Source organism: Pseudophryne corroboree, chromosome 2, assembly GCF_028390025.1.
Source record: "Pseudophryne corroboree isolate aPseCor3 chromosome 2, aPseCor3.hap2, whole genome shotgun sequence".
NCBI lineage: Eukaryota > Metazoa > Chordata > Amphibia > Anura > Myobatrachidae > Pseudophryne > Pseudophryne corroboree.
Window position 1 is genome coordinate 801150734 of NC_086445.1, and position 21573 is coordinate 801172306.

At 42.3% G+C, this 21573-nt stretch overlaps 5 non-coding genes and 3 pseudogenes across 5 annotated transcripts; all 8 read right to left on the bottom strand.

Annotated features, from left to right (window-relative positions):
* Positions 1-14920: 14920 nt before the first annotated feature.
* LOC135054077 (small nucleolar RNA U3) lies at positions 14921-15121 on the bottom strand (annotated as a pseudogene).
* Positions 15122-15786: 665 nt separating this feature from the next.
* On the bottom strand, positions 15787-15999 carry LOC135054034 (small nucleolar RNA U3). The gene has a single exon (XR_010243312.1). It is a non-coding gene; the product is annotated as a small nucleolar RNA U3 (small nucleolar RNA).
* A 668-nt stretch (positions 16000-16667) lies between these two features.
* Positions 16668-16884, bottom strand: LOC135054068 (small nucleolar RNA U3). The gene has a single exon (XR_010243337.1). It is a non-coding gene; the product is annotated as a small nucleolar RNA U3 (small nucleolar RNA).
* Positions 16885-17497: 613 nt separating this feature from the next.
* LOC135054072 (small nucleolar RNA U3) lies at positions 17498-17699 on the bottom strand (annotated as a pseudogene).
* Positions 17700-18363: 664 nt separating this feature from the next.
* LOC135054027 (small nucleolar RNA U3) lies at positions 18364-18576 on the bottom strand. Its single transcript, XR_010243305.1, has one exon. It is a non-coding gene; the product is annotated as a small nucleolar RNA U3 (small nucleolar RNA).
* Positions 18577-19242: 666 nt separating this feature from the next.
* On the bottom strand, positions 19243-19455 carry LOC135054048 (small nucleolar RNA U3). The gene has a single exon (XR_010243320.1). It is a non-coding gene; the product is annotated as a small nucleolar RNA U3 (small nucleolar RNA).
* Positions 19456-20121: 666 nt separating this feature from the next.
* On the bottom strand, positions 20122-20342 carry LOC135054063 (small nucleolar RNA U3). Its single transcript, XR_010243333.1, has one exon. It is a non-coding gene; the product is annotated as a small nucleolar RNA U3 (small nucleolar RNA).
* Positions 20343-20954: 612 nt separating this feature from the next.
* On the bottom strand, positions 20955-21156 carry LOC135054065 (small nucleolar RNA U3; annotated as a pseudogene).
* Between the last annotated feature and the right edge of the window lie 417 nt (positions 21157-21573).

The window sequence follows — 21573 nt, forward strand, 5'->3', positions numbered from 1 at the left end:
GACGCTGTTGATTTGTAGAAATTGAGAACGGTGACTGAGACGCTGATGATGTGAAAAACTTAAGTGCAGTGGTTTAAGACGCTGTTGATTTGTAGAACTTGAGAGCGGTGACTGAGACGCTGATGATGTGAAGAACTTAAGTGCAGTGGTTTAAGACGCTGTTGATTTGTAGAACTTGAGAGCGGTGATTTAGGGCCCGCAGCCCACGCTGATTCCGAGGAGCACTGATGACTGGACCGCAGAGAGATACACCGGCCGCTGAATTCACTGGAACCGGTGCAGCGAACTGGCACCTGGAAATGCCGGAGACACTGGAGTACAACTTCAGAGAATCTTGCCAGGAACAAGAGCGCTGGCATCCACGTCAGGGAAAGACGATACTCAGGCACTGTGGCTCTGTCCGGTGTCTGACTTTGAATCTCCCGCCACCGCTGGATTGGCGGAGCAGTCTGATGACGTCACCTGCCCCCCATCCACGTGATGCCGGGTGTCATGGCGGTGCCCATGCCCTGGAGAACCGCCGGGAGCCGCGCCAGCCAGACGCCGGAGCCCGTGGCCCACCGAAGGTGGAGGCCGCAACACAGACCAGCAGACACGCAGGGGTAAGCGCGGCGAACGCCACCTCTGGCGTGTGACAGTACCCCCTCCTCCAGGAGTGGCCCCTGGACACTTTCCAGGTTTTGTTGAATGTCTGGAATGGAAAATCCGCACCAGTCGGGGAGCCGTAACTTCAGTAGCTTTGACCCAGCTCCTTTCCTCGGGGCCAAACCCTTTCCATTCCACCAAATACTGTAGATTCTTGTGAAGATAGCGAGAATCAAGAATAGCTTTGATTTCAAAGTCCGTACCCTCTTCAGCCTCTGCAGAGGTTGGCCTTCGGGACTTGGAATGAAACCGGTTCAAAACAAAAGGGTGAAGAAGAGAGACATGGAAGGAATTTGGTATCCGGAGATGGGAAGGCAATCCCAATTTGCAAACAACCAGATTCAGGACTTGTAACACGGGATAAGGACCAATGAACCTTGGAGCGAACTTCATAGTGGGCACCTTCAAACGGAGATTGTGGGTAGAGAGCCATACCCTGTCACCAACCTTGTATTGAGGAGCTGCCCGTCGCTTCCTATCTGCAAAGAACTTATAGCGGCCAGAAACTCTCTTGAGGTTAGCATGAACTCGACTCCAGATTTGACTGAAGTGCCGGAGAGTAGAGCCTGCAGCAGGAACTTCTTCCGGTGGACAAATGGGTAATTCTGGAACTTGGGGATGAAATCCATAATTAATGAAAAATGGAGACTCACCAGTCGAAGAGTGATATAGATGATTATGGGTGAACTCGGCCCAGGGCAACAACTCCACCCTATTATCTTGCGAGGGGGAGAGTAAACACGGATAAAAGTCTCTAAATCTTGATTGACGCGTTCAGTTTGCCCATTGGTCTGTGGATGGTAAGCGGATGAAAACTTGAGTTTAATTTGTAAGGCCGTACAGAGAGCTCTCCAGAATCTTGCCGTAAACTATACCCCTCGGTCAGAAACTATTTCCAGAGGTAACCCGTGCAGGCGGAAGTGTTCCCGAATAAATAACAGAGCCAACTTAGAAGCTGATGGTTACCCGGTCAATGGAACAAAATGTGCCATCTTAGAGAATTGGTCAATAATCACCCAGACGGTGTTTTGACCCTTGGAGAGAGGCAGTTCAGTAACAAAGTCCATATAGATATGAGTCCAGGGCCTCTTAGGAATGGACAATGGGTGCAACAACCCTGCAGGAGGCAGACAAAGAATTTTCTGCTGAGCACATTGAGGACACGAGTTGACATACTCTTGAACGTCCTTCTTCATAGTGTCCCACCAGTAGGATCTTAGTAGAAATTCCCACATCTTTTGAACTCCAGGATGGCCAGAAAATTTGGAAATGTGAGCCCACTGCAACAATCTTGGTCGAAATTTAGCTGGCACAGACATTCTTCCAGGAGGAGGACCCAACGCAGTTGGAGCCGCTGAAATAGAAACTGGACTGAGAATCAAAGCCTTTTCAACGTAATTCTCCTCATCCGAAACCATTAAGGAACGGGATAGAGCTTCCGCCTTGGTGTTAAGAGTTCCAGCCCGGTATTTAATGACAAACGAAAATCGGGCAAAGAAGAGCGCCCATCTTGCTTGATGGGGATTCAAGCACTGGGCTGTCTTGTGATACAGCAAATTCTTGTGATCCGTAAAAATCGTAATTAGGTGTTTAGCACCTTCCAAAAGATATCTCCATTCTTCCAAGGCAGATTTTATTGCCAACAGCTCTTTGTCTCCAATGGTGTAATTTAGTTTGGCAGGAGAGAACTTGCGAGAATGGAAACCACATGGATGTAACTTTCCATCTGGAGCGTACTGCGAAAGTACGGCACCAATGCCTACCATAGAAGCATCAACCTCCAGAAAGAATGGTTTTAAAAAGTATGGTTGCTGAAGTACCGGAGCGGTCATAAAGGCTGCCTTCAACTGAGAGAATGCTGCTACCGCTTCAGAGGACCAATGGCTTGGGTCAGCCCCCTTCTTGGTTAGGGCAGTAATAGGCGCCACAATAGTAGAGAAACCCCTTATGAATTTCCTGTAGTAATTTGCAAACCCTAGAAATTGTTGTACCGCCTTCAAGGAAAGAGGCTGAGTACAGTCCCGAATAGCAGAAAGTTTCTCCGGATCCATACGCAACTCTGTGCCTGAAATAATGTAACCCAGAAATGGAATAGAGGGGACCTCAAAAGTGCACTTGGAAATCTTGCCGTATAAATGGTTCTCTCGCAACCGAAGAAGTACCTCCTTAACTTGTACTCTGTGCTCAGTGAGATTCTTCGAGAATATCAGGATGTCATCCAAATATACCACTACATTCAGGTATAACATGTCCCGAAAGATTTCATTAATGAATCCCTGGAAGACGGCGGGGGCGTTGCTGAGGCCGAATGGCATTACCAAGTACTCATAATGCCCGTCCCTAGTATTGAAGGCCGTCTTCCATTCGTCCCCTTGTCGGATGCGTATCAAGTTATAAGCTCCTCTTAAATCGAGCTTGGTGAAGACTCGAGCTCCGCGAACTCTATCAAAAAGCTCCGTGATGAGCGGCAAAGTATACTTATTCTTAATGGTGACTTCATTTAGCCCACGATAGTCGATACATGGTCTCAGGCCTCCGTCCTTTTTCTTCACAAAAAAGAAGCCTGCTCCCGCCGGGGAAGTGGAGGGGCAGATGAATCCCTTCTGCAAATTAGACTTGATATATTCTGACATAGCTTGAGTCTCGGGTACTGATAAAGGATAAGTGTGACCCCGAGGTGGCATTTTTCCCGGAATGAGCTCAATAGGACAGTCCCAAGGTCTATGTGGTGGTAACTGATCGGCTGCCTGTTCCGAGAACACATCTGTAAACTCCCGATAAGCCTCTGGAATAAGCTCTTCGTCCGACTTGGAAGATACACAAAGCGGGTAGACAGGAGTAAGACAATTCGAATGACAAAATGGACTCAAAGAAATGATCTGTGTCGACCTCCAGTCGACTTGAGGGTTGTGAAGCTTGAGCAAGGGAAGACCAAGCACGAGATCATGAGGCATCTCCTGAATCACAAGGAACTCCAGATGTTCTTGATGCAAGGCTCCCACTTGCAGCTTGATTGGCAAAGTACGACTTGAAATCAGACCATTTGGAATTTGGGTACCATTAATAACAGTTATCGTAATAGGTCGTTCGACCGACCGTAACTTCAAACCCAGATTCTGGGCACAGGAAAGGGAAATAAAATTCCCCGCAGACCCTGAGTCCAAGTGTGCCTTAACGGTTTTGACTTCAGACTCAGAAAACAGAGACACGGAGAGCAAACAGTCCACTGTCGGAGAAGATTGAGAAAAAACCCCTAGCTCGACTTCTCCAGAACAAGCTAGGACTGCCCGTTTCCCGGGCGGGACTTGCAAAACTTAAGGAAATGATCCGCCGCTCCACAGTAGAGGCAGAGTCTACCCTCACGATGACGCTGACGATCTTCTGGGAACAGCCGAGACCGATTAATCTGCATGGGTTCGTCTGGACTTGAAATAACTGCTTGCTTAGATGGAAGAGATTGGAATCTCGACCGGTCTGACCGACTATGTTCACCACCTCGTTCCTGCATACGAAGATCCACCTTTACACAGAGTGAGATCAACTGTTCCAAGGAATCTGGCAGATCTCTAGTGATCAACTTGTCCTTTAAACGATCCGAGAGCCCGTTCCTAAAAGCAGCCCGAAGGGCATCGTTATTCCAGCACAGTTCTGAAGCTATAGTTTGAAAGTGAATCACATACTGTCCCACTGTACGAGAGCCTTGTCGAACTCGGAGCAAGTCAGCAGAGGCAGCGGTCGTCCTGCCGGGCTCATCAAAGATCCTTCGGAATGACAAGATGAAGTTGGTATAACTAGAAACTAACGGATCTGATCGCTCCCACAACGGTGACACCCACTTCAACGCTGAACCCTCAAGCAAAGAGATAATGTATGCCACTTTAGACCAATCAGTAGGGAAGTTATGTGAGAGGAGTTCGAAATGTACTTCACACTGATTGAGGAAACCACGGCAATTCTTTGGATTCCCGTTATAACGAGGAGGAGTGGGAAGCTGAAGGCGTGACCTGGTTCCAGACAAGGACGGAACATTACTAGAGACAACCACTGGAGCGGATACTGGAACTGGAGCCGGAACCACTGAAGCCAGAGAAGTCTGGATTTGATCCAGCCGGCAAGATAATTCCTGGAGATAATGCATCACCTGATTCTGTGCTGCTTCCTGACTCTGTACTCGGGAAACCAGGTCCTGCATGGTGCATGCCTCTGGGTTCCAATCCCCCGGGTCCATGTGGCCTGAGTATACTGTCACTGGCCTAGACTGAGGATGTTGTGGACTCGGGGATTCTTCCGATGGTTGGGAAGGGGAACCACTACTGAGCCGGAACAGGGGCGGCCTAATATAGGATCTCCTCATACAGGACGCTGACAGTAAGGTTTGATGAAATATTGAAGAGCTTTATTGTAGGAAAAGAACAAGTTAAAGTCATATATCATAAAGGAACTTATGAGGGAATGTCCAGACCCATTGAAGGGTTTTGTGAGCAATATTAGAGATGCTGGTGACTAAAGGAACTGTGGGTGATGTTCAAAAGTCACTGATAACTCAAAGAACTTGTAAATGGTGGTTAAAGACACAGATGGTTAAAGAACTTGTGAGCGGAGGGTAAGACACTGGTGATTTGAAGAACTTAAGTGCAGAGGTTTAGGACGCTGATGATTTGTAGAAGTTAAGTGCAGTGGTTTAAGACGCTGTTGATTTGTAGAAATTGAGAACGGTGACTGAGACGCTGATGATGTGAAAAACTTAAGTGCAGTGGTTTAAGACGCTGTTGATTTGTAGAACTTGAGAGCGGTGACTGAGACGCTGATGATGTGAAGAACTTAAGTGCAGTGGTTTAAGATGCTGTTGATTTGTAGAACTTGAGAGCGGTGATTTAGGGCCCGCAGCCCATGCTGATTCCTAGGAGCACTGGTGACTGGACCACAGAGAGCTACACCGGCCGCTGAATTCACTGGAACCGGTGCAGCGAACTGGTACCTGGAAATGCCGGAGACACTGGAGTACAACTTAAGAGAATCTTGCCGGGAACAAGAGCGCTGGCATCCACGTCAGGGAAAGACGATACTCAGGCGCTGTGGCTCTGTCCGGCGTCTGACTTTGAATCTCCCGCCACCGCTGGATTGGCGGAGCAGTCTGATGACGTCACCTGCCTCCCGTCCACGTGATGCCGGTGGTCATGGCGGCGCCCATGCCCTGGAGAACCACCCGGAGCCGCGCCAGCCAGACGCCAGAGCCCGTGGCCCACCGAAGGTGGAGGCCGCAACACAGACCAGCAGACAAGCAGGGGTAAGCGCTGGGAACGCCGCCTCTGGCGTGTGGCAGTAAAGATGACCTGTTATCGTCGTTGGATACTGTTATTCTAAAACCCTTTTTAGTTCCCATATTACTAGCCTTGCCGTCTGCTCTATTCCTCCCCCTACTCCTCCCCCGTTTTGTTCTATAATGCCATAACTGCTATTCTTACTGAATGACCCATAATTTCTTGCTAAACCCTCCCCCCAGGCACCTAGTTAAAAATATCCTCCAACCTTCTAACCATCCTTCCCCCAAGCACACTGCCCCCTCCTCATTCAGGAGCAATCCATCATGACAAAAAAGATGGCGCCTGACTGAGAAGTCCGCCCAGTGTTCTAGGAACACAAACCCTCTTTCCTGCACCAATCCCTAAATCACACATTTACCTCCCTAATCTCCCTCTGTTGGATCAAAATAGTCTTTTTGATGTCAATAATCCTGCCCAACCATGAAATTACATAGGATTTCCAGAATTTAAGATACTGCCTGAGTTTATGGATAAACCGGGGATTATTTTCTGTATAAAAATGATTATAATGGGACGTAATATAAATTTCTAAATACTTAATTTTACGGACTTGCCATTTAAAGTGATATGAGGAGGATCGAGAACTCTTTAGATCATGAGGAATGTGGAGGGGCAAAGCCTCAGATTTGAAAAAAATTAATTTGTAGCCAGATAAGCGACCATTGCCCTCATTACGAGTTGATTGCTTGCTAGCTGTTTTTAGCAGCCGTGCAAACGCTAAGCCGCCACCCTCAGGGAGTGTATCTTAGCTTAGCAGACGTGCGAATAAAAGGATCATAGCATTGCTACAAAAAAGATTGTGCAGTTTCAGAGTAGCTCGAGACTTACTCCTAGCTAGTGATCACTTCAGTCTGTTTAGTTCCTGTTTTGACATCACAAACACGCCCTGCGTTCGACCAGCCACTCCCACATTTCCCCAGATACTCCTGCATTATTATCTGGCATGTCTGCATTTTTTCACACACTCCCCGGAAATGGTCAGTTACCACCCAGAAACACCCACTTCCTGTCAATCACTCTGTGGTCAGCAGTGTGACTGAAAAGCGTCGCTAGAGCTTGTGTAAAACTGCATCGGCTTTTGTGAAAGTACGTCGCACATGCGCAGTGCACACCATACGCATGCGCAGAAGTGCTGATTTTTAGCCTGATCGCTGCTCTGCGAACAACGGCAGCTAGCGATCAACTCGGAATGACCCCCATATTCATTAATAATATCATAAAAAGCAGGAAGGGACACGATGTGTGAGGGTCAGCAGAACATCATCTGCAAACAACGAGATCTTGAAATTCTGGGGGCCCGCCTCCACACCTCGTACCCTGTTAGACAGTCTGATCATGGCAGCAAGTGGCTCAATGTCCAGAGCGAATATTAGGGGTGAAAGTGGGCAGCCTTGCCTCATGCCGTTAGTAAGTGGGAAAGGATCTGAAAGTATACCATTAGTCAAAACTCTCACCACCGGGGAAGAATATAGGGCCAATACAGCGGTCAAAAATTCAGCATTTATACCGAACATTTGCAGGGTTGTAAACAAAAAAGGCCAGGATATGCGATCAAATGCCTTTTCAGCGTCCAAGGAGAGGATGATGGAAGGGGTTTGTCTACGATTGAGAATTTGTATAAGATCTATCGTCTTCCTTGTGTTGTCCTTGGCCTGGCGACCTGGGATAAAACCCACTTGGTCATAGTGGATCAGGCCAGGGAGAACACTGTTTAAATGACTGGCCAAAATTTTAGCGTACAACTTAATATCAACATTTAGTAACAAAATAGGTCTTCAATTGGCACAATCATTGGGGCTTTTACCTTCCTTATGAATAATAATTATTCTGGCTTCAAGCATGGTTTGGGAAAACTGAGACCCATGTAAGACTGCATTAAATATGGATTTAAGATAAGGGGTCAAAATATGGGCACATTTTTTGTAGTAGGAAGCCGAAAAGCCATCTGGACCCAGGGCCTTTGATGGCTTTTGGGACTTCAGGACATTAGCAATCTCTTCATCAGAGATGTCTTGGTTTATTTGCATAGAAGCTTGTTCAGATAGACAGGGAAGGTGGGCTCGTTGGAGAAATTCATTAATCATACCACCAGAAGGTCTGGATTCTACTACGTCCCCATTTAGATTATAAAGGTTAGAATAAAAGGCCTGAAATTCTCTGTTAAGAGAGTAAGAGAGGTCACCATTGCTGGTTTTAATAGCCAGGATGTAATTGCATGAACTATTGTCCCTAAGTCTAGAGGATAGGATCCTATCTGCTTTATCCCCCTTTTCATAAAAAATCTGGTTACATTTTTGCAAAGATTTGGCTGTACGTTCTGATAGGAACAGTGAGAGGGCTGCTTTAGCTTTATTTAATGACTCCAAAACAGTCTGAGATGGGGTCAATTTATGCTGGAGTTCGAGAGAATGAAGTCTAGAGGTAAGGGAAGTTAGGTGAGAATCAGTGAGTTTCCTATATTTAGAAGCCAAACTGATAAGATGGCCTCGCAAGACCGCCTTATGGGCTTCCCAAAGGGTCAACGGAGAGGTATCGGGAGATTTGTTAAATTGGAAGTATTCCAACAAGCAGTTTTTAATTTGATTGGAATTTTCAGAGTTATGCAAAATAGAATCATTAATTCTCCAAGAAGCAGGGGGTGGGGAAATCGCAAAGCGAAAGACACAAGGTCAGCCATTATAGGACAATGATCCAACCAAATCATAGGGTGGATGGCGGCCAAAGTAAGTTTAAGCAACAGATCTCTGCTGAGGAGGATCATGTCAATCCTAGAATAGGTGTTGTGTACTGAAGAGTAAACTGTATAATCTCTGGCTGTGGGGTCAATTATTCTAAAAGAATCAAAAACTAGGTGCCTTTTAAGGAGAGAAAGCAGGGCCCTTGATGCTGGGGAGAGGGATCTCAAAGCTGGAGGGGATAAAGAGGAGGAGCAATCAATAGCGGCATTGAGGACCTTGTTAAAATCACCGGCCAGAATTAGTACCCCTTTAGCATATTTGGAAAGTAAGGCATCAATTTTCTTAAAGAAACGGGATTGAGTTTGGTTTGGTGCATATATATTAACCAAGGTACATAAGGTATTGTTAAGTTTAACAACTAATATGAGCCATCTACCTTCCTTGTCAGCATAAACATTTTCAGGAGCAAATGTAAAGTGGGAAGCAAAGAGGATCGACACCCCTCTCTTATTTTCTAGTTGGAATCACAAGCATGAAAGGCAAGTGAAAAGATTTTGATTTCAACTCTGGGTGGAGGGATTTCTTAAAGTGGGTTTCTTGTAAAAATATACGGTCACTTCTAGAACGTTTAAGGGACATAAAAAGTTTAGTGCGTTTTGAGGGGATGTTCAAACCTTTAACGTTTTGTGGGTATATTCTAAAAGCCATGATAATCGACACTTAAATTCACCTCGGAACCTCCCACGGAGGGTTGCACCACTACAAAAGGAAACAATAAGAGAAGAGCCAAGGAAATAAACAACCCCTGGGGAAAAGGAAGAAGGAGGAAAACATACAAAAAACAGGAAAATAAAGGAGATCGGGGAAGTGGAATACCAGGAAGATATACATCTGGTCTGAGTTGCTGGTCAGGGGAGAGTAGAAAAAACCCACTAGGTTACAAAGACTGGACATGGGCACAGTGCCCATTAGGGGGTGCATGGCCAGGACGGCCCAAGGGCATAGATAACAACTAGGCCTAGAGAGCCAGTCTCGGCTCAGGGCTAACAACAATCAGATGTAAAATCAAAAACAAGTAAAACTATGGGAAATTCTCTATTCCTACTACTGCTCATGTCAGCCACCTATAGGGTTGGTTACAAGGGGGAGGTATAAACACCTAGGACAGAAGAGCAGTGAGGGGGTATACAACAGAGTACAGAATGAAATATCTCAATACAGGTCAGTAGTAAAGCACGTATGAACAACTACGAGCATTAAGTCAACTGATACTTAACTAGGCAACATAGAAATAGTCGAAAATATAGCAGCAATAGTGCAATAAAATATCAGACAAACAGAATAGCAAATAAACCAGGGAATCTCCATGGCATTAAAAGACACAACCTGTAACAGTAAAAATAAACCATTCAGAGCAAGTAAAGTAAATTTGGTCAGGGAGGAGGACCAGAAGATTGCTGACTTCCTGTCAGAAGGGACTTTTGACCAATCCTGGTTCAGAGAACATCGAGGAGTGGAATCTGGAGAAGAAGATTGAGAGTGTTGATTTCCAGGAGTCAAGTCAGTGGCAGAGGAAGGCACAGAGAGTCCCATAGAGGTCAGAAGGCATTGAGCTTCGTCCAAGTTTCCAGCTGCATGGAAACTATTTGGTGCCATATGAAAATGCGGAACGGAAAGCCCCAGCAGTACCATATATTATTATCTCGGAGTAGTGTAGTAATGGGCTTAAAGTTTTTCCACTTGAGCAATGTGGCAAAGCAATATCTTGGTAGATTTGAAGAAAATGTCCCTGTAATGACACCGACGTAAGTTTCCGAGCCTCACAGAGGATGTCCTCCTTAGCCGTGAAATAGTGACAGTGCAAGATGACATCTCTAGGCTGAGAAAGGTCTTGGGAGCAGGGACGAAGAGCCCTGTGTGCCCTGTCTTGAAGCAAGTGATCTTCTGGAGTCGTGGGTGAGAGATGTGAAAAAAATCTCCTTGAGATAGTTGTCCAATGTGGTGGAATCAATTTCCTCAGGTTTATCCCTATTATCCTGGTCTTCTTGATGTTTGAGCAAGAGTTGGACATCCTGTTTCAGGCTTTGTAGTTAAGTGCTAAGATCACGATGGGTTGAGATGACATCATCCACCTTGGACTCCAAATGATCTGTCCTATCGCCTAAGTCATTAAGCTCAGTCTTAAGAGAATTGACTGTGTCATGTACTTCGGCCTGAACAGCTTGGACAGAGCATTGAGTTTCCTAGACCTCACGAAATAGAGAACAGAGGTCCTTTCTGGTGAGGGGGAGTGGTCAGAATCATCAGAATCTGAGTTCTCTTGATAAGAAGCAATTCCGCCTCTCGGAGTCTTGTCAGCAGTGAATGCAAATTTTTTCAGACTCTGGAAGAGGTCCGAACCCCATTTGTTGCGTTGACCTTTGGGCATGATGAAAGATTATTGGGGGAAATATATGCCTTCCTCGTGAAGCATGTGTAGAAAAAATACAGCAGTAGGAAACTGAGAGTTTATTATGAAGTAATGCTGAATAAAGTTAGGGCCCAGGGCGTGTGGACATTTTCATAAAATCACATAATACCAGGAGGGGTCTCTAAGACAAACAATGCCGTGAAGGGAAAAAGTGCGCCTATGAGGCTGCCAGAAGTGGGTACATCACACTCCTAGAATGCATATAAACAGCAATACAAGGAACCAAACGGGAGAAGGGTGGCACCAACAGGACAGGTTAGTGCCTACCAATATGGGGTCACGTCAGGGCCGGCTCCAGGCCTACTAGCACCCTGTGCGAGAAAATGTAAAAGCGCCCCCTAACCCCTATGCGCGCGCCGAAGGCGCGCGCGCTTCGGGAAAAGTGGGCGTGGCCTCCTGGGAAAGTGGGTGTGGCCTCGTAACTTCATATTATTAAACTATAAATAAATATATTTTTTCACACCCCCTCTATGCACACAATTAGCAGCCTTATGCAGAACAGCCACAGTAGTGTTCCTTACACACAATGTCTCCAGTGTAGTGCCAGCTACACATGACATGCCCCGCAGCAGTGCCAGCAACACATGACATGCCCCGCAGCAGTGCCAGCTACACATGACATGCAACGCAGCAGTGCCAGCTACACATGACATGCCCCGCAGCAGTGCCAGCTACACATGACATGCCCCTCAACAGTGCCAGCTACACACAATAGACCCCCAGCAGTGCCAGCTACACATGATAGTGTTCACGTTTTAGGGCAGGGTGCTGATCACAAGGAGGGCACATTTTTAAGTAAGGAGGGCAAAATGATGTACATACTGTAATACTTGGTGCTCCTCCACCCACATGCTGAAGCAGGGACAGTGCGCGCCGAAGGCGCGCAGCAAAAATTTAGGGCCGTTGCTTCGTGGGGAAGGTGCATGACCACAGAGTAGTGGCAATTCGCATTACACCACATAGTAGTGCAGCTAATACACATTGCACCAGGTAGAACCTCCTACACACTTTGCGCCAGGCAGAGCACGTTAGACACTTTGCGCCAGGCAGAGCACGATAGACACTTTGCGCCAGGCAGAGCACGATAGACACTTTGCGCCAGGCAGCGCACGATAGACACTTTGCGCCAGGCAGCGCACGATAGACACATTGCCTAGCCACAGATGCCTAGTAGATACACTACATGATATGCCCCCCAGCAGTGCCAGCTACACGTGACATGCCCCCCAGCAATGCCAGCTACACGTGACATACCCCCCAGCAGTGCCAGCTACACGTGACATGCCCCCCAGCAGTGCCAGATACATAAATGGCCACACAGTGCAGATATGCCCCCAGTGCCAGATACATAAATGCCCCCACAATGCCAGATACATAAATGACCACACAATGCCAGATACATAAGTGCCCCCACAGTGCCAGATGCATCAATGACCCCACAGTGCCAGATACATAACTGCCAGATACATAAATGCCCCCAGTGCCACAAAACATAAATGCCCCCACAGTGCCAGATAAATAAATGCCCGCCGTGCCACAAAACATAAAAGCCCCCACAGTGCAGATATGCCCCCACAGTGCCAGATACATAAATGCCCCCAGTGCCAGAAACATAAATGCCCCCACAGTGCAGATATGCCCCCACAGTGCCAGAAAAATAATGCCCCCACAGTGCAGATATGCCCCCACAGTGCCAGAAAAATAATGCCCCCACAGTGCAGATATGCCCCCACAGTGCCAGAAAAATAATGCCCCCACAGTGCAGATATGCCCCCACAGTGCCAGAAAAATAATGCCCCCACAGTGCAGATATGCCCCCACAGTGCCAGAAAAATAATGCCCACAGTGCAGATATGCCCCCACAGTGCCAGAAAAATAATGCCCCCACAGTGCCAGAAAAATAATGCCCCCACAGTGCAGATATGCCCCCACAGTGCCAGAAAAATAATGCCCCCACAGTGCCAGAAACATAATGCCCCCACAGTGCAGATATGCCCCCACAGTGCCAGAAAAATAATGCCCCCACAGTGCAGATATGCCCCCACAGTGCCAGAAAAACAATGCCCCCACAGTGCCAGAAAAATAATGCCCCCACAGTGCAGATATGCCCCCACAGTGCCAGAAAAATAATGCCCCCACAGTGCCAGAAAAATAAACGGCCCCACACAGTGCCAGACAGATTTTAACTTACCTGTCTGTCACTGACACTGCGGTGCTGCTGGGAGCCGGGAATACTGCTGTGGGCGGGCCGCGGACGGAGGAACAAAACTGTGTGCGCGCTATGCACGCTGCGCGGCGCCGGCGTCCAACGTCAGACGCCGGCGCCGCACAGCGCGCTGCATAGCGCGCACACAAGCGGCCGGGAGTCGGAGTCGGACACACAGAGGCTGGCTCCAGGCAGGAAAATGGCGGCCGCAGCGTGCGGCGCCCTGTAAGAGTGGCGCCCCGCGCGGCCGCTCTAGTCGAACATGCCTGGAGCCGGCCCTGGGTCACGTAGAAGTAGGGAAAAAGCAAGGAGATGGCAGATTCCTACTCTGTGCCACAATATAGACAGTGGGTCCAGGGAGTGCTGCCAGGTATGTAGGCACAGAGCACTTGTATATTTGTGATGGTGTTGTCCGGTGAGGAAGGCAAAGCACAGTTACGATAGTTGGTAGGAGAACAACTTCACTATATCACATTGCAATAGAAATGTCCACTATGTCAGAGATAAAAGGTCATTCTCAGAAATCACCACAGAGAGGGAGCTCCAAACAAGGCTATCACACCTCTTATACTTAACATGAGACTTTCATCAGAGCTGCCAACACGATGTAGCTATACTAATGCTGAGAGCAATATGTACAGCTGTGAGTTAATTAGCTCCAGTAGGGTCACATATAGGTAGGACAAGGAGAAACCTAGAGGTAAGCAAGTATCACACACCATGTGGTATAGTAGGATGAGGCAGGCTGCTGACTCCTCTTATTTGGGGTCACACAGGGACTTCAAAGCAGCAGAGTCTTTGTCTATAAGGCAGGAGAGTGAAGGTCACGGACCAGCCTGTGACCAAACACCTCCAATGTGAGTCTGTGCAGTAGGAGAGCAATTGAAGGAGTACAAGGGGGCTGCGCTCAAGATGGTGCTGATAGCGCTGTATCGACCATCCTTACCTGCTGTCAGCCACACATAGACATGATCCTGGGTGCTGGGGCTTAGCAGGTAAAGGCAGATGTGGCTCTGGTATAGAGAGAGAAAGATCTCGCCGTGCAGCACCAACTCGCCTGACCCGAACTTCTGGTCCGTGGTCCTCCAGCTGCACAGACAGCCACAGCTACCGGCTTCAGTATGGTGAGGAGGCCAGGTGCCGGAGGGCAGATGCAGCTCTGGTGAAGAGGGAAAGAGATTATTCCATGCAGCACCCACCCATAAGACCCAAACTTCCGGTCCGCAGTCCTTCAGCTGAACACACAGCCACAGCTCCTGGCTTCAGCGAGGTGAGGAGGCCAGGCACCAGAGGGCAGATGCGGCTCTGGTGGAGAGGGGTAGAGATCGCTCCATGCAGCACCTGCTCGCCAGACCTGAACTTATGGTCCACATTCCTCCAGCCGCACAGACAGCCAAAGCTCCTGGTTTTAGCGTAGCGAGGAGGCCAGGTGCCGGAGGGGGCCCCAAATGTAAGACCTCAGTAGCAGCGAGAACTCCCAGCGAGGCAGGTACACAAGGTAGGAGCCAATGAAGGCTACAATAGGTGGAAACAAAGCTTTTAGTGTCCCAACAAGCAGGAGGCCTATTCTAGCAAATCTTATCTCCTAGGCTGTCAGGCCACACCCCCTACAACTTTTTTTTAAAGAATTAGCACAGTCATCAAAAGCAAACAATATATGCATGAAACTGGGATGCTAACTGCCTTCATGCTGAGAAAATAGCTCTTAAACTCATCCTGGTGGTTAACGAGTTTGGACAGTTTCAAAAACATTTCTCCCATCATTGCCTATAGAAATGATCCCTGAAACCATAGTTTTAACTACATTTTGTTGATGGTCTAGATAGGCCATATGAATTCTTCTTTTAACTCATGGTGACATTTTTGGACCCATTCATAAAACCTGATATAAAAGTTATGAACCAATTTTCAGTTGCATACCATTCTCCACAAATTTTCAGACTACAATTGATTCACTGTCATATACTGAATGATTTTCTGTGAGAGTAGACACATTTTAAGATTGTATTAGGTAACATGTTATCATTTTTGCATATATAAACTTGTTTAAGCCAAAATAATAAACAGAACACTTAACAATGAAACGAAGGCACTAATAGCATTGGTATTTCAAAATTTCTTATATTGCATATAGGCAATAAACTAATGGCTTGCATTAATTGCTGATTTGCGAAATAATTAAACAATTATTAAACAAATACACTGCAAACAAAAGGTTCTTTTAAGGAAAGCACAGTTTAAATTTTTCAAGTCCTCATTGACATGAACCACTTAAAGAAGGTTAAAATTAAAATGTAAAATAATATTTTTAGACATTGCTTTTATTGCTTTATCATAAAAAACATTCTGATTAAGGAATGTTGAAACATCAATGCTTATTCTTTCAAGCATATTACACTTAATACAAACTTGGTTTTAAAGAACACATAAGTTAACCATAATTGATTTTAAAATGTGTAATCAGCCACTCTGAATGAGCCCTCTTCTACCACTTCTTTATTAAGAAGTAGAACAGTCATCAAAAGCTAACAACATCTACATGAAACAGAGTTGCTAACTGCATTCATGCTGAAAAGTAAGCTCTTAAACTCATCATGGTGGTTGTCGAGCTTGGACACTTTCAAGCACATTTCTTTCATCATTGTCTACAAAAATGATCACTGTAAGTATAGTCTTAACTACATTTTGTTGATGGTTTAGATAGGCCATATGAATTCCTCTTTTAAATTATGGTGACATTTTTGGACCCATTCATAAAACCTGATATAGAAGTTGTCAACCAATTTTCAGTTGCATAACATTTTCCACAAATTTTCAGACCGCAATTCATTAACTATCGAATAAATACTGAATGATTTTCTGTGAGAGTAGACACATTTTAAGATTGTATTAGGTAACATGTTATCATTTTGCATGTATAAACTTGTTTAAGCCAAAATATTAAACAGAGCACTTAACAATCAAACCAATTAACTAATAGTATTGGTACTTCAAAATGTCCTATATTGCACATAGGAAATAAACTAGTGGCTTGAATTAATTGCTGATTTGCTAAAGATTTAAACAATTATTAAACAAATACACTGCAAACAAAAGGTTCTTTTAAGGAAAGCACAGTTTAAATTTTTCAAGTCCTCATTGACATGAACCACTTAAAGAAGGTTAAAATAAAAATGTAAAATAATAATCTTAGACGTTGCTTTTATTGCTATATCATAAAAACATTTTGATTCAGGAAAGTTGAAACATCAATATTTATTCTTTCAAGCATATTAAACATTATACAAACTTAGTTATAAAATAACACATAAGTTAACCATAATTGATTTTAAAGTGTGTAATCAGTCACTCTGAATGAGACCTATTCTACCTCTTCTTTATTAAGAAGTAGGACAGTCATCAAAAGCTAACAACATCTGCATGAAACAGAGTTGTTAACTGCCTTCAGACTGAGAAGAGAGCTCTTAAACTCATCATGGAGATTGGTGAGTTTGAATACTTTCAAGCACATTTCTCCCATCATTACCTATAAAAAAAAAAGATACCTGAAAGTATAATCTTCACTACATTTTGTTGATAGTTTAGATAGGCCATATGAATTCCTCTTTTAACTCATTGTGACATATTTGGACCCATTTATAAAACTTGATATAGAAATTGTCAGCCAATTTTCAGTTACATAACATTTTCCACAAATTTTCAGACTACAATTTATAAACTATCATATTCTGAATGATTTTCTGTGAGAGTAGACACATTTTTAGATTGTATTAGGTAACATGTTATCATTTTGCATATATAAACTTGTTTAAGCCAAAATGTTAAACAGAACACTTAACAATGAAAACAATGCACTAATAATATTGGTACTTCAAAATTTCTTAGATTTTTAAACAATTATTAAACAAATACACTGCAAACAAAAGGTTCTTTTAAGGAAAGCTCAGTTTAGATTTTTCAAGTCCTCATTGACATGAACCACTTAAAGAAGATTAAAATTCAAATGTAAAATAATACTCTTAGACATTGCTTTTATTTCTATATCATAAAAAACATTCCTTATTCAGGAATGTTGGAACATCAGTGCTTATTCTTTCAAGCATATTACACTTTATATAAACTTAGTTTTAACTAACACATAAGTTAACCACAATTGATTTTTAAAGTGTAAACAGCCACTCTGAATGAGCCATTTCTTTATTAAGAAGTAGGACAGTCATCAAAATCTAACAACATCTGCATGAAACAGAGTTGTTAACTGCATTCATGCTGAAAAGTGAGCTCTTAAACTCATCATGGTGGTTGGTGAGCTTGGCCACTTTAAAACACATTTCTCCCATTATTGCCTATATAAATGGTCCCTGAAAATATATTATTAACTAAAATTTGTTGATGGTTTAGATAGGCCATATGAATACCTCTTTTAACTCATGGTGACATTTTTGGACCCATTCATAAAACTTGATATAGAAGTTGTCATCCAATTTTCGGTTGCATAACTTTTCCACAAATTTTCACACTACTATATATTCACTATCATATACTGAATGATTTTCTGTGAAAGAAGACACATTTTAAGATTGTATTAGGTAACATGCTATCATTTTTGCATATATAAACTTGTTTAAGCCAAAATATTAAAAAGAACGCTTAACAATGAAACCAATGCACTAATAGTATTGGTGCTTCAAAATTTCTTATATTGCATATAGGAAATAAACTAGTGTCTTGCATTAATTGCTGATTTGCTAAAAAATTAAACAATTATTAAACAAATACACTGCAAACAAAAAGTTCTTTTAAGGAAAGCTCAGTTTAGATTTTTCAAGTCCTCATTGACATGAACCACTTAAAGAAGATTCAAATTCAAATGTAAAATAATACTCTTAGACATTGCTATTATTGCTATATCATAAAAAACATTCTGATTCAGGAATGTTGGAACATCAATACATATTCTTTCAATATATTACACTTTATACAAACTTGGTTTTAAAGAGTACATAAATTAACCATAATTGATTTTAAAGTATGTAATCAGTCACTCTGAATGAGCACTCTTCTACCACTTCTTTATAAAGAAGTGGGACAGTCATCAAAAGCAAACAACATCTGCATGAAACAAAGTTGCTAACTGGCTTCATACTGAGAAGAAAGCTCTTAAAGTCATCATAGTGATTAGCAAATTTGGACAGTTTCAAACACATTTCTCCCATCATTACCTATAGAAATGATCCCTGAAACCATAATCTTAACTACATTTTGTTGATGGTCTAGATAGGCCATATGAATTCTTCTTTTAACTCATGGTGACATTTTTGGACCCATTCATAAAACCTGATATAAAAGTTGTGAACCAATTTTCAGTTGCATACCATTCTCCACACATTTTCAGACTACAATTGATTCACTGTCATATACTGAATGATTTTCTGTGAGAGTAGACACATTTTAAGATTGTATTAGGTAACATGTTATCATTTTTGCATATATAAACTTGTTTAAGCCAAAATAATAAACAGAACACTTAACAATGAAACGAAGGCACTAATAGCATTGGTATTTCAAAATTTCTTATATTGCATATAGGCAATAAACTAGTGGCTTGCATTAATTGCTGATTTGCGAAATAATTAAACAATTATTAAACAAATACACTGCAAACAAAGGGTTCTTTTAAGGAAAACACAGTTTAAATTTTTCAAGTCCTCATTGACATGAACCACTTAAAGAAGGTTAAAATTAAAATGTAAAATAATATTTTTAGACATTGCTTTTATTGCTTTATCATAAAAAAACATTCTGATTAAGGAATGTTGAAACATCAATGCTTATTCTTTCAAGCATATTACACTTAATACAAACTTGGTTTTAAAGAACACATAAGTTAACCATAATTGATTTTAAAATGTGTAATCAGCCACTCTGAATGAGCCCTCTTCTACCACTTCTTTATTAAGAAGTAGAACAGTCATCAAAAGCTAACAACATCTACATGAAACAGAGTTGCTAACTGCATTCATGCTGAAAAGTAAGCTCTTAAACTCATCATGGCGGTTGTCGAACGTGGACACTTTCAAGCACGTTTCTCCCATCATTGTCTACAGAAATGATCACTGTAGGTATAGTCTTAACTACATTTTGTTGATGGTTTAGATAGGCCATATGAATTCCTCTTTTAAATCATGGTGACAATTTTGGACCCATTCATAAAACCTGATATAGAAGTTGTCAACCAATTTTCAGTTGCATAACATTTTCCACAAATTTTCAGACTGCAATTCATTCACTATCGAATAAATACTGAATGATTTTCTGTGAGAGTAGACACATTTTAAGATTGTATTAGGTAACATGTTATCATTTTGCATGTATAAACTTGTTTAAGCCAAAATATTAAACAGAGCACTTAACAATCAAACCAATGAACTAATAGTATTGGTACTTCAAAATGTCCTATATTGCACATAGGAAATAAACTAGTGGCTTGAATTAATTGCTGATTTGCTAAAGATTTAAACAATTATTAAACAAATACACTGCAAACAAAAGGTTCTTTTAAGGAAAGCACCGTTTAAATTTTTCAAGTCCTCATTGACATGAACCACTTAAAGAAGGTTAAAATAAAAATGTAAAATAATAATCTTAGACGTTGCTTTTATTGCTATATCATAAAAACATTTTGATTCATGAAAGTTGAAACATCAATATTTATTCTTTCAAGCATATTAAACATTATACAAACTTAGTTATAAAATAACATAAGTTAACCATAATTGATTTTAAAGTGTGTAATCAGTCACTCTGAATGAGACCTATTCTACCTCTTCTTTATTAAGAAGTAGGACAGTCATCAAAAGCTAACAACATCTGCATGAAACAGAGTTGTTAACTGCCTTCAGACTGAGAAGAGAGCTCTTAAACTCATCATGGTGGTTGGTGAGTTTGAATACTTTCAAGCACATTTCTCCAATCATTACCTATAAAAAAAAAAAAAAGATCCCTGAAAGTATAATCTTCACTACCTTTTGTTGATGGTTTAGATAGGCCATATGAATTCCTCTTTTAACTCATTGTGACATTTTTGGACCCATTTATAAAACTTGATATAGAAATTGTCAGCCAATTTTCAGTTACATAACATTTTCCACAAATTTTCAGACTACAATTTATAAACTATCATATTCTGAATGATTTTCTGTGAGAGTAGACACATTTTTAGATTGTATTAGGTAACATGTTATCATTTTGCATATATAAACTAGTTTAAGCCAACATATTAAACAGAACACTTAACAATGAAAACAATGCACTAATAATATTGGTACTTCAAAATTTCTTAGATTTTTAAACAATTATTAAACAAATACACTGCAAACAAAAGGTTCTTTTAAGGAAAGCTCAGTTTAGATTTTTCAAGTCCTCATTGACATGAACCACGTAAAGAAGATTAAAATTCAAATGTAAAATAATACTCTTAGACATTGCTTTTATTTCTATATCATAAAAAATATTCTGATTCAGGAATGTTGGAACATCAGTGCTTATTCTTTCAAGCATATTACACTTTATATAAACTTAGTTTTAACTAACACATAAGTTAACCACAATTGATTTTTAAAGTGTAATCAGCCACTCTGAATGAGTCACTTCTTTATTAAGAAGTAGGACCGTCATCAAAAGCTAACAACATCTGCATGAAACAGAGTTGCTAACTGCCTTCATGCTGAGAAGAGAGCTCTTAAACTCATTATGGTGGTTGGCGAGTTTGGACACTTTCAAGCACATTTCTCCCATCATTGCCTATAGAAATGGTCCCTGAAAACATATTATTAACTAAAATTTGTTGATGGTTTAGATAGGCCATATGAATACCTCTTTTAACTCATGGTGACATTTTTGGACCCATTCATAAAACTTGATATAGAAGTTGTCATCCAATTTTCAGTTGCATAACTTTTCCACACATTTTCACACTACTATATATTCACTATCATATACTGAATGATTTTCTGTGAAAGTAGACACATTTTAAGATTGTATTAGGTAACATGCTATCATTTTTGCATATATAAACTTGTTTAAGCCAAAATATTAAAAAGAACGCTTAACAATGAAACCAATGCACTAATAGTATTGGTGCTTCAAAATTTCTTATATTGCATATAGGAAATAAACTAGTGTCTTGCATTAATTGCTGATTTGCTAAAAAATTAAACAATTATTAAACAAATACACTGCAAACAAAAA